This window comes from Protopterus annectens, chromosome 6.part0, assembly GCF_019279795.1.
Source record: "Protopterus annectens isolate FY-2018-M chromosome 6.part0, PAN1.0, whole genome shotgun sequence".
Classification (NCBI taxonomy): Eukaryota; Metazoa; Chordata; order Ceratodontiformes; family Protopteridae; genus Protopterus; species Protopterus annectens.
The window spans coordinates 687174062-687191897 of record NC_056737.1 but is presented as its reverse complement, the minus strand read 5'-3'; positions in this window follow the sequence as shown (position 1 = coordinate 687191897).

The window sequence follows — 17836 nt, the reverse complement described above, 5'->3', positions numbered from 1 at the left end:
CGTGTAGTGGTTGCTAAGGGGGGAAGCTGAGTCTAAGACATGTAACTAAGCATTAGTAGGCAATCTCATGTAAATGAGGGTTAGGATACTGAATCTCACAGTCACATAGCAAATGAGCACAGTCTGAGTAGTGTAAGAGATACATAAGTGGGAGGAATAGAGTAGGAGATAGGTGACATCCCAGGGGGGAATGGTAAAAAGAAATGCAGTTAATTGGAGGCCAGTGTAACATGACAGATGACAGACACAGATCATGGAAAGAGGTGTGCCACTAGATAAGTCATGGAAAGTCAAGAAATGGAAGGTGTACACTGTTACTTACACCAAAGTTTCTTGCTGGGCATGCATGCGCACGTGTGCATGCCATGAAGCGTGAGTAGGGCAGTGTGTGCACGTGTAAGGCAGACTGAGCATGTGGGAGCATGTTGGGAGATGTTTAACACTGTTTGCGTGGGTGTGCACACGTGTAGGGCAGGCTGAGTATGTTGGAGGCTGTTGGCAGACATGTAACAGTGTTTGCGCGGGTGTACGTGTGTTTTAAACCGAATTAGTAGATTCTGACCCGTGTAAGCATGTGTGCACGCGTGTTAGCCACTGTGAGCGTGTTTCTGATAGTATGCACGTTGCTCCCCCCTGAGGAAACAGAGAGGAAAAAGGAAGCAACAGAATTAATAGGAAGCTAGCAGGGATAACTGCTGAAGTTAGCAGGTGAAAACAATTAGAAGCAGGCAATTACACAGGCAGAATAGTAGCCCAGCCCAGCACTTAAAACTCTGCAAACAGTAGTGCAGGATGTTTCCCTTAAGAGACACTGCAAGACAGGAGTAAGCTAATAGAAGTGAAAACTGAAAAAGCCGAACTCAGAGCAGAAATGTTAGGGGCTGCCATAGCTGTCATAATGAGACATAGGCAACTTGCTGAGGGTGGTGACAATGCAGATGGTGCCAGACAACCCACAGTGAGGAGACGGAGAAGAGTGTACAGGCCCAGGGTCACCTACCACGGGTTACATGAGCTGGAAATAGTAGAGCGCTATAGAGTGGACAGAGAGCTCCTGCAGCAAATTGTTGAGCTGTGCAGGCCACGCCTCACACACAGAACCAACAGAGGGGAACCCATCCCAGTGGAAACCAAGGTATGTGTTGGCCTAAGAATACTAGCAACAGGTACCTTCCAGAGACCAACTGGCGATATGATGGGGATATCACAGGCATCAGCCTCCAGGGTACTGCAGCAGTTCCTGGATGCCATGTCAGCACATGTCGGTGATCATGTATATTTCCCCAATGCCTGTGAGGTATTGGTCAGCAATATGCGTCTCTTCCAGCAAATAGCGGAATACCCTGAGGTAGTGGGTGCAATAGACTGCACGCTCATATGCATCAAAGCACCAGCCAGTGAGCGGGGTAGGGCCTACATTAACTGCAAGGGCTTCCCCTCCATCAACTGCCAGGTTGTGTGTGATGCCCAGGGCATAATAATGAATGTGTGTGCTGGCTGCCCTGGGAGTTACCACAATTCCCACATCTGGCATTTGATGCAGCTGTACCAGACATTTGCCATTGGGGACATCCCACACGGACACCTAGTGGGGGATGCAGGTTATGCACTGGAGCCGTGGCTGATGACACCCATCAGAAATGCACACACACCTGAACAGGAATGCCATAATGAGGCACACGCACAAACACGTAATGTAATAGAGCGTGTGTTTGGGCTGCTCAAGTCACGGTTCCAGTGTCTGGACACATCTGGTGGAGCCTTGCAGTACACACCAACTACATGTACCCAAATTGTCATGGTATGTGCTATGCTACATAATATGATCTTGCAAAAACAGCTGCAGCAGGACCAGCCTAGGGCCGGGCCAAACAGCCCCCCACCATTGCCAAGGCCATCACAGGCAGAGCGTGACTCAGAGGAGGAACAACCTGAGCCTGCCCCAATAGGCAGAAAGAGGCGTGCCCAGTATGCCCTGGCCTTGGCAAAGAGGCAACGCATAGCACATACACTGGCTCAGTAGAAACCCTGGGAATGATACCCCCTCTGACTCACTCAAATAATAACATGGATGCCTAAAATGACATGACCTGCTCACAAACATGTACAGGGAAGTGTAATATGTGCATCCGACAGAGGCAGCCCTGCAGCACCACCTGAGGCACGAATGCTATGTGTTAAGTAATGTAACACCATGTACTATATGCACACCTGAGCAACCTGACTAACATCCACCCTCACCAAGCATGAAGCCACAAAATGACGATGGGATGATCAAGTGCAATAACTGGCTGAAGTAATGCAGTTAGTCAAAGGGGAGCCAATGTGTTTCAGGCTGGGAAGACATGCAGAGCTTGATATGATGCACCACCTGCTAGGGGTGGTGTGCACCTATCATGCCATGCCCCATGGATACTGGCAAAGGCTGTCAGTACCCACAGCTTGCCCTGAATAGGTAAGTCTCAAAACACAAACCCACCTTCATAGGTTCTACAAGGGATAGGAACCTAGATGTAATGCTACCCAATGACAGATGTATAAACAGCAAGATGTGTGCAGTGTAAATGCACACAGTATGGAGAATGTAGATACCAGTCCTGTAATAGAGAACTGGGTCAAGGCTCACATAAGCACCCTAACACTACCAGGTCACACCTCATACTGTGCTGTACAGCCGCAAAACATGGAACAAGCTACAAAAGGAGGGTGACTAGCAAGAAATGGCAAGGATAACCACACCCCCATGTTGGTACCACAACAAGAAGCAGCATGGATTAGCCATGGTCAAATACCAATGGCTAAAACTGCCTCCCAGTATATAGCCTGCTGCAGACTACTGTCCTAATACCAGGAACTGCACCTGGCCTATGTCGGAATACATGAATATATCAAGCCCCCCAAACCACACTATATTGCTTGACTGAAAATACCCAGACATACACCGGGAGCATTATACTAGCACCAACACAATAGGAGAAAATTACCCAGATTCCATAAACCAAAATGCCCAGGAACAATGTACCACTCCCACAAGAGGGGTAAGCATACTGGATGTGATAATCAGCAACATGTGTACTGGATAGCAAGATGAGAAGTGTACCCCTCACTGGTAAGACCAGACCATAGAGTAATCACACTGGATATACACATCCTGACCCCAGTCCCTGGCCAGAATACCACAGTGAAAAACATGTGTAAAGCATAGGTTGCAGCCCTCAAACCGATGTTGAATCCACAAAAGGCCCTGTGCAAGTGCAGAATATAGGACACACCACAGAACATGTTATACAGGCATTCCATGAACACAGCCAGGAATGCTTGGAGTATGCAATCACAAATAACAACAACACACAATGCCATACAGGCAGGCATCTGGCATGCTGGACTCCAGCCATTACCAAACCATGCAAGAGAATGAGGAAGCTACCACATGATAGAGCAAACATAAAAAGGGAAGTAATCACTGACCAGTAGTATGGCAATAACATATGTCCACACATACAATCCACTAAGTCCAGCCACAACAAGTAGAATCTGTGAATCAAGAGGCAATGTAACACCAGTCCCAAGTACACAGACAACCACAACACCCCCCAATAAATACAAATATATGTGATAGATGCATCCATGTATCCAAACCAGAGGTTGAGCTCCACCAACTCAGTACTGTCAAAACTAGTCAGGAGGAGAAGGTAACCACATACACCACAAACCCAGTCCCACATAGACCTACCACAACTGTAAACCAAACACATAAACACAGACAAATATTCCTGGAGGCCTTAATTACAAACACACCACACCAACAGAAGCCTCCAAAGCAGATCACAAGCAACCACAGCCTTCAAACATAGCACATGCAATGAATAGTACGCAAAGCTGGTGTGCCAAACAGTCACAGGCCAGAAGGAGAAACAACATGCCTGATACAGTCGTAATAGGTGTCTGTATAGGCAGACACACTGCTGTTCCACTCACCAGACTGAACACGGGAAAGGGTAGAGTAAGCTGCCTGTAGGCTGCCACAAAATGCCACATAACACAAGTACGCAGGTCACCCCAAAGCAAGCAGAAATATGATGCACTCAATGTCCATGCTGGTGTGAATTACCTGAGATGTACCTCCCTGGTCAACATCAAAAGAGACATGGATGGTCCCTCTGAGTATGTACCCCAGGGCGGTAAGACACTGGCTGTGTGCAGCATCCAACCCTCACCAAGAATGATGCCACAGTACAAACACAGAATGCTCATGTTTAACAGCTGGCACAGTTACAGCTGTCAGTCCAAGAGGGTCTAATGTCTGTCTGCTTGAGATGTCAAGCATGACAAGCCATGCTGCTGTTCCAGGGATGGCTTGCAGCTGTTACTCGTGTGCGTCTGGATACTGGATAAGGCCTTTGCCGCCTCCATAAAGCTGTATGTAGGCAAGGCCAAAAAGACTACCCACCACCCTAGAAAACATAAGTGGTAGGAAACATAAGGGTAATGCTGACCAATGCCAGATGTGTAAACTGCAATATGCATGCCCCTGAGGCACTTCCCATTATAGAGAACATCGATGTCTGTGCAGTGACAGAAGCCTGCTGCAAGCCTAGAGATAGCACACCAGCACTACTAGGTTATACCACATATCATGTGTTATGGCCCCAACACCTGCACCAAAACATCAAAGGAGGGGGAGTATCCATATGCAGCACAGACACCCATATTGCCAGGTAACTGACAATGCACAAAGCAGCGGAGACCACCCATGTGCATGAGACTGTAGTCAAAACTGCTGTACAGTCTGTAGCATGCGACAGACCACACTCTCACACACAAGAACTCCACCCAGACATCCGAAGACACTGGACAGTATGAATGTCCCACCAAATACCAGACAAGGTACACACAAATTACCACATAGGTGTCAAACCATTATGTATGCAAGGAGTAATCAGGGACCTAGGGACACAGGTCAACATTAATCTGTCATGTGACACCCACAATGCCAATATGGCTATGAAGATTGTCGATACTGGACACCGTATCATGAAAGGATTTACATCAACATCAACAGAGGTCACTGTTCCCTTATCAGACCCATAATCTAGTACAATGACTCATATGGGATGTACCGTACGTGACACCTGCAGTGGTTCAGAAGACCTCATAGTTACCCCACCAACAGGATAAAGGGTGTGAAATATATGTCATATGCTGCCTGGCTGTAGACACCCCAGCTGACTGCAGTCACACACTGCCTACACAGAGGCATTGTATGTCTGTTGTACAAGGCCATGTCCAACACAGGAGTAATGGACATGCTCCACCACAGGAAATCAAAGCCATTGGAGCTGTGAGAGTCACAGATGTCAGCCTCAACACATAATGAAATAAGATGTGCTGGAGGGACAGATACATAACCCAGAGGCTCCCCACACCCAGAAACAGGATCCCAATCCATGGTAGGCAGAGCCCCTCACTGACACCCCTCAACAGGAATATTGCCAAGTGGATGGATGACCGTACATGTATACTGGGGGTCCTCACTGTGTCACGACCAGACAAAGGCACAGTGAAGAACTTCATAAATGGCCATAATTGAACATAGCAAGGGTTGGCGAAAGACACACACACTCTGGCTAGGCTTACTAATGGCCTAGGGTGTATAGCCTAGTATGAACCCATGAACCTATGAAGATACAAAACGTACTGGACACTAAGGATAATCACAAGGGTTACCCAACTGATGGTAGGAACCATGTTGGGCATCCACAGATATGCTCCAAATCACACAGATATTACAAACAACATACCAAACACACACACATATTGCTAATATACAACCTGTCAGGTGCAGTGCAAACACCCCCCCCCCCCGAGTGCAAAATACCTATCCCAGCAGACTGATGGTCCCCTGACATTGCAGATGCTAAGGTAACAGCCATCATCTGCAAAGCAGAACACACAGCAGCAAAGGTATGTGATGGTGTCCTGTGCTGAGGCCAACATGGACTCCAAGAGTAATGGAATGCCAAATCACACTACTGCCCAATGTCAGCCTTACCACAGGATATGTACCCAAAGAGCAGTGTACAACAACAGTGGTCCATCACAACAAAGGTGTTGCCTGAATGGATACTCCAACCCCCCCCCCCCAGGATCCTGACAAGCTTGTTCTGCACAGCTATGGAAAGGATCAGTATGTACCGCAGACTGAAGACTATTGTGGACCTACTGATACAGGACCCTACACAGTGTGGCTGTCGTAACTGCAGAACCTGCCCCTAAACATGTCTGACCCATTTGAAGCAGTCATTAAGGTCATTGATGATGGCAACGTGGTCCACACAGCGTAGCTGGACCGTGCACATGCTTCTAGACAATACCGTACGAGTACAGTATGGATATGTTCAGCAGCTTAAATATATACCCCTATGTCAGTAGAGGGGTTGCAAACCAGACCAAGGACAGAACTGACATGGTCAGACATGCCGTATCCATGTCAGACTACAAAGCGGATATGAGTAGCATCCCACAAGGCCTGGTCTTGCCCCCCCACCCCCGTTCTGTATATATGTCCCATAGGTATAGGCCAACATGGAAGGACTGTGACTGAACATGTATGCAGAGGAGTACAAACAGCCCACCATATCTGACCCCCAGCTGACACAAGCAACCCACAAAAGGGCCACCTACAAACAGACAACTGTAGCCATAGCCATGTCAGCAAGCTAATTGCAGAACTGTGTATAGACAACCACCATGGATATACAGTAAGTGCCCACAAATTACCACACAGGTGTTAACCCATGAGGTACCTAACATGTAATGTGAGACCTGGGTACAAAAGGTGATAAATATCCTGCACTGGACAAACATGTGGCTGTAGTGTTCGCAAAAACATGTACCATATACCCACCCAAACATGAAGGTTGGCAGATGTAGATAAGGGGAACTCACTGTGGCTCTGCAGCCATCCTCCATCAGCGTCACAACTGACTACAATAGCCCCTGTGGGATATACTGCAGCAGACACCTCCATCAACTGTAAAGTCCACAACAGTACCCCACCAGGGGTAGCAAAGAGCATGAACAGATGCCATGTGTTGCCTGAGTAAACAAACTGCAGCCCCACACACCGCCATCCTTCCCAGCTACAGGAAAGCTGTGCCTGATGTATGAAGCCATGTCCAACCTGGAATGAATGAACATGTTGCACCTTGTACAATCTGAATGGCAGTGAGCTATGCACATGAGAGACCTGAACCCCAGCACTGACATACATAGGACAAGCTGTACAGAATGATCCATAACACAGAAGGCACCCCCACTCCTGGTACAGGTCAGCCAGAGAGTCACATATCGACACCCCTCAAGAGGAATCCTGATGAGTGTATGGGAGATGGTAGGCTAACACTGGGTATCACTGTTATGTCAGAGGTAGACAGAGGCACAGTATACTAACCATGACATATGTCATGGCAAACTCCAGTTACAATGTGTGTCAAAGGACAAACACACCCTGTGACTAGCATCAGAAATGGCCTAGGGAACATCGCTAGTGTTTGCCAATGTCCACCCATGTTGTGGAATACACTAGCAATGTTGGACGAGCCTGGTGTAGGTAGTCCATATCTGAACATATTGCAACATGGTCATATGTGCACAACTGGCCCCTACACAGTCTGTTGTGCTCACTATGAAGATGTCAAGCAGTCATAGGACTAAATCCCAGGATACTGTCCACCACAGTGAAAGTACTGAACCAGTACACTATACGGTACTACAGTGTTAGGTCATTATGAAAGTATGTTGAGAACTGTCTGCAAAGTATCCCATGCAATCCCTGCAGGCACAGTATAATCCCTGTTGTGGCAGACACGAAGCAGTTGGCCAGTTAGTACACAACATGACACCCAACACACAACCATAAACATGAGATATTGTTGAACTTCACACACACCCAAATATGTGGTGGACTTCAGAGTGCAACATATGGAAAGCTCACACTGGGCATGCTCGCACTTTGATAAATGAGGCATATGTCAGACAACATGCCATGGAAAGGCTGAACTGGGCATGCTCACACACTTAGGCCATATCTCCATTTAGCAGTTGGCCACACATATCTGGTATTTGTACGTGTCAGTCTAGGAACCAGCCACAACACAGCAATCAGCCCAGTGCACACAGTAAATGACTACAGAGACATAAGTGATATAGTGGATCGCCGTCATATGCAAACATCTTCCACAGATACACAAGTTGGTCATAGGAACAGGGAATGCTATGGCAATAAAGACCTGCAAACAGTAGAACAGCACAACAAATATTGTGCATCCGACAATTGAACATATGGGTGTAGAGGTGAATACTAGGCTTGTTGCCCTAGGGAATGACAGCTCAGCCAGAGTGTGCTTGGCATCTTCATCCCCAGGATAGTAGGCTACTGTGCCACTGTAAAGTAGGTCACAGAAGGCAACATGTGAGGCAAGTGAGCTGTGCCTCTGTCAAGCAGGGGCACCATGGAGATCCCAGGGATTGAATGTGCTAAGCCACAGCCATGTTGTCGGTGTGTGCTGTGGGAGGGTTGCTGAGGATCTCTGACAGTAGGTGTCCGTCAATAACAGACTGAGGGGAGCCCTATCTGCATTCTCTGGACGATTCCACTGTCAACACTGTGTTGTAATGAGTATGTGTGAATGAAGTGCTGTGCCGGAACTGTTCACAGATGTCCTCCCTCTGTGGGCTACAGCTCTGCAATGTATTAGGTCACTCTGTCTGTTGTACAGCGCATATATGGCTGGTGTACAGCTGACAGGTGTCTTGTTGTCGAGCAGTCATGGGTATATGTGGGATAACATGACCAATGCAAACCGTACACATGCTCATAGAATGCAATTGTCAAGGATTATGCTGAGTGGCCAGTATAGTCCTCCAGCATGGGTCCTCTGAAGTCGTCCACCCCAGTCTACACAAGTGTAGAGTCTGCTTGTGCTAAATACAGTTTGTGTGCACTGACAAACTTGCCTGGGGGTGGAGATGGGATATGGATGTCCAGGGAAAGGTGGGTATGGTCAGATATCAACAATGGTGGTCTACCTCTGGTGTGGAACAGTGAGTACCCACGTTGCAGATGGACAGGTGCAATATGTATTCCCCCATGTGGCTGTGGTGTGTGGTTCTGCCATAGCACATGGACCCACAAATTGTAGTGGCTGTAGGGTTAAGTGGTAGAGGCCTGAGTAGTTCTCACACACAATATGCCTGTACCTGATGTTAACAACTGGAATGGTGTATGTGAAAACCTGCATATCCTGGCACTGTTCCCAGGGAAGCTAAGTGTGTGTCCTGGATGTGGGTGTGGTGTTCTGGACTGGTTGTGTTGTGTGTTACAGGTCCTGTGGTCCCAAAGCATGGTATAGAACATAACCTGCCAGTGCGATGTGCATATCTGACCCTGACGTATGTGGCTGCAAATGCATATATATGCTATCCCCCACCTGACAGGTAGTACTACATGTACATACCTCTGTAGAAATAAAGATGTCAGCACCCTATAAATTCTACAGGTGCAGAACAGATGCCCAGTAATTCAGATAGTGTGCTCTGCTAATGCGTCTCCCTCAAGTGTCATAATATAGTTAGGTAGGGTTTCGAATCCTGCAAATGCTCAGTGTGTGTGTGGGTGGGTGAGTGGGGTTTGTGTGTGTGAGAGGGAAATGTCCCTTTTGGCAACTGGGAAAACACACTACAGGATGCACATTCCCCTTTCTAAACACTGATGATGTCAGCACCCTATAAGTACAGCAGGAGAAGGGAAACCTCCCCATAATGTGAATAGCATGCTCCACTAATGCATCTGTCTCAAGTGTCATAACATAGTTAGGTAGGGGTTTGAATCCTGTACATGCTCAGTGTGTGTGGAGGGGGTTAGTGTGTGTTTAAGACTGTTTGAAAGAAGTATCCCTTTTGCCAACTAGGAGAATACACTACAGGATGCACATACCGCTTTCTAAACACTGATGATGTCAGCACCCTATAAGTACAGCAGGAGAAGGGAAGCCTCCCAGTAATGTGAATAGCGCACTCTGCTAATGCGTCCGTCTCGAGTGTCATAACATACTTAAGTAGTGGCTTGAATCCTGCAAGTGTGTGTGTTTGGATGAGGGGGGTTAGTGTGTGTGCAATTTTGTGTGAGGGAAATGTCCCTTTTAACAAATGGGAGATCACACTACAGGATGCACATTCCCCTTTCTAAACACAGATGATGTCAGCACCCTATAAGTACAGCAGGAGAAGGGAAGCCTCCCAGTATGCGAATAGTGCGCTCTGCTGAGGCATCCGTCTCGAGTGTCATAACATAGTTAGGTAGTGGTTTGAATCCTGCAAATGGCAAGTGTTTGTGTTTGGATGAGGGGGGGTAGTGTGTGTGCAATTTTGTGTGAGGGAAATGTCCCTTTTGGCAACTGGGAAAACACACTACAGGATGCACATTCCCCTTTCTAAACACAGATGATGTCAACACCCTATAAGTACAGCAGGAGAAGGGAAGCCTCCCAGTAATGCGAATAGCGCACTCTGCTAATGCGTCTCTCCCGAGTGTCGTAATGTAGTTAGATAGGAGTTTGAAACCTGTAAATGGCATGTGTGTGTGCATTTCCATATGAAAAACATGTTAGTTTTGGCAATCAGGAGATCACACTACCTGATGCACATTACCCTTTCAAAATACTGATGTTGTCAGCACCCTATAAGTACAGCCAGAGAAGAGGAACTATCTAGTAATCTGAATAGTGCGCTTCGCTAATGCGTCTCTCTCACGTGTCGTGACTTAGTTAGGTAGGGGAATGAATCCTGCAAGTGTGGGGGTAGTAGGGTGTGTGTAAATGCAAGTGTGAGAGAACAGATCCTTTTAGCAAATACTACAATACACCAGATGCTGCATATTCCCCCAGTAAACACAGGGGATGTCACCACACTATCAGCACAGCCAAACAGGGCTAGTTGGCTAGTAATGCCAATAATGCACTCTGCTACTGTGTCTATTACCATTGTCAGAGTACAGATAGGTATGTTTTGGTAACCCACAACTGCCACGTGTGGTTGTGTCACACAGTATGACCTTGTGTGGGTCTTTGTACATAACAATGCATGCCATTGCCTAAACCAGCAATGGCATTGCACACATGATGTATGTGTGTGACACATACACATAAATACCTGTGACCTGCAGTAGTTACCATGTCTGACACATGCCTCGAGTGGATAAATGGTATTTGCAATGTATACCAATATGACTGTGTCTTACTGTGCAGGGTCCGCACGTGGTATGTCTCTATACAGTGTGGGTGTATATGGTAAAATACCTACAGCAGGGGATACACATCTGGTCGGGGCCATATAGTGTACATGTAGTCGATGTACACGTGCTGCATGTCCCCGCCTGTTGTGGTAGTGGTAACATGTCATTCCACTGCAATTCAGTGACCACATGCTGTGAACCCTTCAACTAGTGTGTTGTAGCTACAGTAATGCTCACGCACAATGTTTGGCTGGATGCAGTCTAGCCATATAAACACAGTTCTTGAGACTGTCATATTGCCAGTGTTGTTATGGAGGATAGGTGGTCTTCCTGTGTATGGGAGGGTTGTGTGTGCCAGGCTATGAACCAGATGGCAGTCCGACACACTGTTAGCTGCACATGAATAGGCCCTGATGCTTTGTGATGTGCCAACAACCTGGAGGTGTGTGTATCTGTGGTACCTTGGGATACCACCCCCCTGTCCATGTGTGTTACATGTGTAGGGGACGACAGGCATGGTATGGGGCATAACCTGTCAGTGATGGGTAACACCTGTGAGCCATGAATCAGGAATCTGGTACTGCACAGACATTGCAGTTCACCGTGCTGAGGACAGTGTCTGGTGCATGCATCTTCCGGTGTACACTGCTGTTGTTGTGTAGCAGCACTGTTAATGTCCTAACCTGTGTGATACCCACAGAGGTGGCTATGTAAACCATGTCCTGCAGCATAAGGCAGTATGTGTGTACCAAGGAGCTTTGCCATTATACATCGGGCCATGGGTGTCACGTGCAAGATGACCCTTGGACATCATTGTGGCTTCCCTAGCATGTAAGCACACATTGACAGCCAGCAGATACCCTATAAATGACAGTGGAGACTGAGCATAATGTAGACATACAACACCCTTCCCACATATAGTGGTAGCATACCTGGTGAGGGTATGTTGGCAACCAAGATCAGGCTCGTACTGGCCTGTGCCACATGCTGAGAGATCCATTCTATGTTCCCTATCATGTAGTCCAGGGAGGTATGTCTCAGGTCAGCCATACTGGCATGGTCAATGAGTGAGTCATATGTGTCCATGCCTCTGACTGACCTGTATGCATGTGTTTTGTGGTGCACCATAGTGCCCCTGAGGCATATCACTGTGACCTTCACTAGATACAGCCTGTTGAGTGGGACCCCAGTGCAGCACCCAAGACAGGTACCTGACATGTCTGTAGCAGGTGTGTTGTGTAGCCCTACAGGCTGTGAGTGTGTGGCACAGGGGATGTGTGCCATGTGTGGCATGTGCTCTGTTCCGATGGAACATATGCATGTGTGCCAGCTGCGGAGGTGTGTGATGCTCAGGCAGGATGCTATTCTGAGTCCCCATGTATGCCCCAGTGTGTTCAGCATGCTGTCAGTGTGTGTCAATGTCTGACTTGTATTGTAGTCACTGTAATATATTTTATTTATTTATTTATTTATCCTACATTTGTTGACCGGGATAGTCCGACTGGATGCATGTCCATTTCCAGGGGAGGCCCAGGGAGAAAAGCTACAAGGGTAAGCAGATACAGCATTACATAATACCAGCATTACATATTACAAACAGATTATTTACAGAGATTACATAAGTAAGCAAGTTAAACATGTTCCACAGGTTAATGTTAGTCCTGAGCACAAGTCAGGATTAAATTAAATTACACAGTAAACTGGTTAACAGATTTTACACATTTGAGTTAGCCAGGCTTGATACATTGACATAGCCAGTTAAGTGACAAATGTTGTTTGAGTCTAGTGTTAAATTGACCTAAGGTGGAAAGTAAGGTAATATCAGCTGGAAGTGAGTTCCAGGATCTACTTACAGAGTTTGCAAAGAGAGAATCACCGGCTGTGTTATTAAATTTGCTAGTCTGAATTAGTAGTTTGTTAGAGGATCGAAGTGGTCTAGGACTGTTATAGGGGGTGATAATATTTGAAGTGCAGGAGTATTGTCCGGATTATAGAGGATTTTATAGGCCATAATCAGTTGGTTATACTGTATTAGGCTGGGTATTGCAAGCCAACCAAGCTGATTTAGATTGATGCAATGATGTGTCCTAAAAGGCAGCCCAGTGGCAAACATGGCAATGTGGTTGTAGCAAATTGAGTGTTTGCTAAGGACAGTCTTGTTCATATTCGAGAGTAGAGGGGATGCATACAGAAGGGTTGAAAGAAGGTGTGAGCGAGCTATGGCACCTTTAGCTGGAGGGGCTAGGAAGGCTTTTATTCTGTAAAGTGACCCTAGTTTTTTATTGATGGCTTTGATAATTTGGTTAACATGTAGGTCACATTTGAGATTATTGTCTATGATGACACCTAATAGTTTAGTAGATGGGTCAGGGGAGATTATTGTGCCATCAGTTGATGTTATGGTAAAGGTGAAAGCGGTAGACCTACGTGTTGGTGAAATAACAGCAGTTTAGTTTATTTGGGATTTAGGATCAGACGATGTTCAGAAAGCCAGTTTTCCATTGTATTAAAGGTGGTCTGGGTAGCTGACCATAACTCTACTGGAGATGTGGCTGAGCAGATCAGAGTAGAGTCTTCAGCATATTGGATACAGCTGACTTTTGGGATGACAGTATAAAGGTCGTTAATGAAGATGGAGAACAGCAAGGGCCCTAGTATAGAGCTTTGTGGTACTCTGAGTGTGTTAGGTAGAAGGTTAGAGAGTTTGTTCTGCCAGAGGCCAGCCTGCTGTCGACCATGCAGGTAGGATTGAAACCATTGGAAGGCTCCAGTATCTAGACAGAATGTTTGCAGGGTGTGGATTACAAGTTGGTGATCAACCATATCGTATGCCTTGGAAAGATCCAAAAAGAGGGCTGAGGATATATAATTAGTGTTGCAAGTATGGTTTATGGTGTTAGTAAAGGCTAGGAGGCCTGAAGTAGTGCTGTGATGAGGACGGAAGCCATGCTGAGTGTCTGCCATAAGGTGATTTTGGATTAGGTGGTGCATGAATTGTCTATGAATAACGTTTCCATAATCTTTGCAAGTGGAGAGAGTATAGCTATTGGCCTATAATTGGAGAATTCAGTAGAGCTGCCTCCTTTGTGAAGTGGGATTACATAGGATATTTACCAGATGGTGGGAAATTTAGATTATACCATGGTTCGTTTGATTACTTTTGAGACGGGGTAAGCAATAGCATCATCTGATTTTGATAGGTACTCGGCAGGGAGTTGATCAGCAGAAAGTGTAATGGGTTTCACTGTTTCAATCAAGGTACAGAGAAGTGAAGTGGTGACTGGTTGGCAGCTGAACGCAAGTAGGTTTCTAGGGGTGCTACTTTCAGGACCAGGGGAGCTAGGAGGTAGATGGCTAGCTAGGGCTTGAAATGGCTCAGTAAAGAATTGGTCAAAACTATCAGAAACATCTTCAGGGGTTTTATCAATAGTAGCAGCAGGGATTGGGGATGAAGTTTGTCCAGGATGTAGTATATATGACATGCCACCTGACAGGGTATGGCATTACTGGGTTCAGAGAGCCCAGTCCCCAGATCGGCTGTGTGGTGGCATCCCACACATGTGTTGTACGTTCCTGGCCAAGGGTGATGGCTGACTGCATACATGTGGGAGCTGTGACATTGCCACATGACTCACATAAACCACAACTGGACCATAGAGGTGATTCACAGGTTACCTTTGCACATGCTACCCTAGTAGTGTGATTGCCATGGTGAGTACCAACACATAGGGCCAATGGGGAACAACATACTGAAGGTGTGTATGTGTGGGTGTACCGCTACTGTTTCATAGCACTGGCATATATGACTGCACACGTGGGTAAATGCCAGGTAAGACATGTGCAATGTGTCACAGGCAACGTACATGTGTACAGGACAGACAGTGACGTTCTGTCATGTGTAAAATTGACATACGTATCGTACGCTATGCAGATGTCACTAGGAGTCTACAGAAGCACTGTAACTCTGCATTGCAGGTGTAAGCAGTGTTCCAGGGAACCCCAAGCGAACATGCATGCAAACAAAGCTACAGTAAACAGGGCTGGAAGTAGTGCATTGTACAACAAAGAAGGGGTAACAATAACAGTAAGTAACAATGCAAATATGTAGGCACTATCAACATGTACCCAGGAATACACAGCGCAGATCCCCATGGTAGAACTGATATTATGTCATAGTTATTTGTGATTTGGATTACATTGGTACTGCACACATATCTACATGAGCGAACATCCACATTGCATAGTCGTTGTGGGCAACTTGACACCATTACTGTACATGTCCACCATTGCATATCACTACTTGCGTTAGCTTTCCCCTGTGCTACCCATGTATGCGGCTATCTGTTGACAACCTTACCACCGGCATGCAATTATGTGCAGCTGTTACACTTTGGTATGTACTATGGGTGCAGATAACAATTCAGGACATTCATACAGTTACTGCAGCAGGCATGCTGGGATATACACACAGTCATAGCAGCACACTGTACTGTTACCAACATGATACTATTAATACACTTCTATGTAGTCACCCTGTGCATCAGCAACGTGTTTACCTGTTCCCGCAATGATGTTGGAGATTGCAGGAGGTGGCACAGTGTCATCATATGCACAGGGTGTGGATTAGGTATGCCTGAGTCAGCCACTGATACCACCAATTGACATGTGTGTGTATGTGTGTTGGTGAGGGGCAGCAGTACAGGGTGGGGCAGTGTTGGTGCAGTGTGTGCATGTATGTGGTCGCCCTAGGTGTTAAAATTTCACATGTGTGTATGCACGAACACAGTTCCACCTCATGGCTGCCATATACAGGGGTTTGTGGACAGCCACAGACTGCACCTGACAGGTCATACAGATCAGTGTCTGTGGGCATGGACACGGTACCTGTGCCTGGCAGGGGTGCTACGGACCGCATCCAGTACTAAGCCAGACTGGGTACTGTCATCAGAAGTGGGAGTGTGTTGACTGGACACAGGTCCTTGTTGGGACTGTCCAGAGCCACGTGCACGTGGTCTCCTGGGGCGTTCCAATGACAGCACAGACCCAGCATTGCTGGGGCTGCTGCTGGCACTATGGGGCCGTGCGTGAGCCTGTTGTCATCCGCGCCGACTGCCAGCTGCTGCTGTTGCCGGCATACGGCCATGTCGCCGCCGCAAACGCCCACCATTGCTCTGGCTCATGGACATCTGTTTGTGGAACTGCTGTAATATGTCCCCACAATGTCTGTCTATGACATCGGTGAAATTACGGATAGCATCTGCAATGTCACGCATACTGTCTGTCATGACTGTGCGACATGCTCTCAGCTCCCTCAGACACTGTCTGGTGTACCTTTCCATACGCGACTGTGCCTGCATGACAGTCCGAAACATAGCTGAGGTTGACAGACCTCTTTGGGCATGTCGGCCAGAGGCAGTATGCCCATGGATGCTCCCACGAGAACCCATGGGCAACTGTATTTGTGGTACCATCGGAGGACCCTGCCCATGGCTGCTGTGTGGGGACGCATGTGCCACAGGTACCACATTACCCTGGTCTATTCCCACTGTATCCTGTCCATCACCTAGGGACAATGATGACAAAGGATGTACTGGCAGGATGACTGTGCACAATGATGGGGTTGACAGCTGTGTACTGTCAATTGGCTGACCAATGGCGGACCCTGACACACCTTCCTGTACCATTACACAAATATCATCATTACCAGTACCCCTGGCACAAGATTCAGGTTCCCTGCTGCAGGTCAGCAGAGCAGCACCAGAACCTGTGGGAGGAAGACAGGAAACACAGTTTACAGTCTCCAGACATTGTTACCAGTGATGCGCTTCTACACACATGCACATATGCACACATGGACACATGCACACATGGACACAGGCACACATGCACACATGGACACAGGCACACATGCAGACATGCACACGTGGACACATGCACACAGGCACACATGCACACATGCACACAGGCACACATGCACACATGCAGACATGCACATGTGGACACATGCACATGTGGACACATGCACACATGCACACGTGGACACATGCACACATGGACACATGCACACATGCACACGTGGTCACATGCACACATGCAAACATGCACACATGCACACGTGGTCACGTGTACACCTGCACACATGCACACATGCACATGTGGACACAGGCACACATGCACACATGCACACATGCACACGTGGACAGAGGCACACATGCACACATACACACGTGGACACAGGCACACCTGCACACATGCACACATGCACACATGGGCACAGGCATACCTGCACACATGCACACATGCACACCCCGCAGTATACACACAGAGCACTACTGAGTTACACTACTGTTACTAGCATTATCAGGACTATTAAAGGTTATGTTAAACACACTCACCAGCATGGATGGCCTGCCTTGCTGTAATCCCGGAGGGGCCTGCAGAAATGATGAGATTAATGTCAGTGGGCACAACTGTGCCATTGATATTGCATATGATACAGTGTACAGAACAGTCAAGTGTACATATGGCATATTACCTGCACGC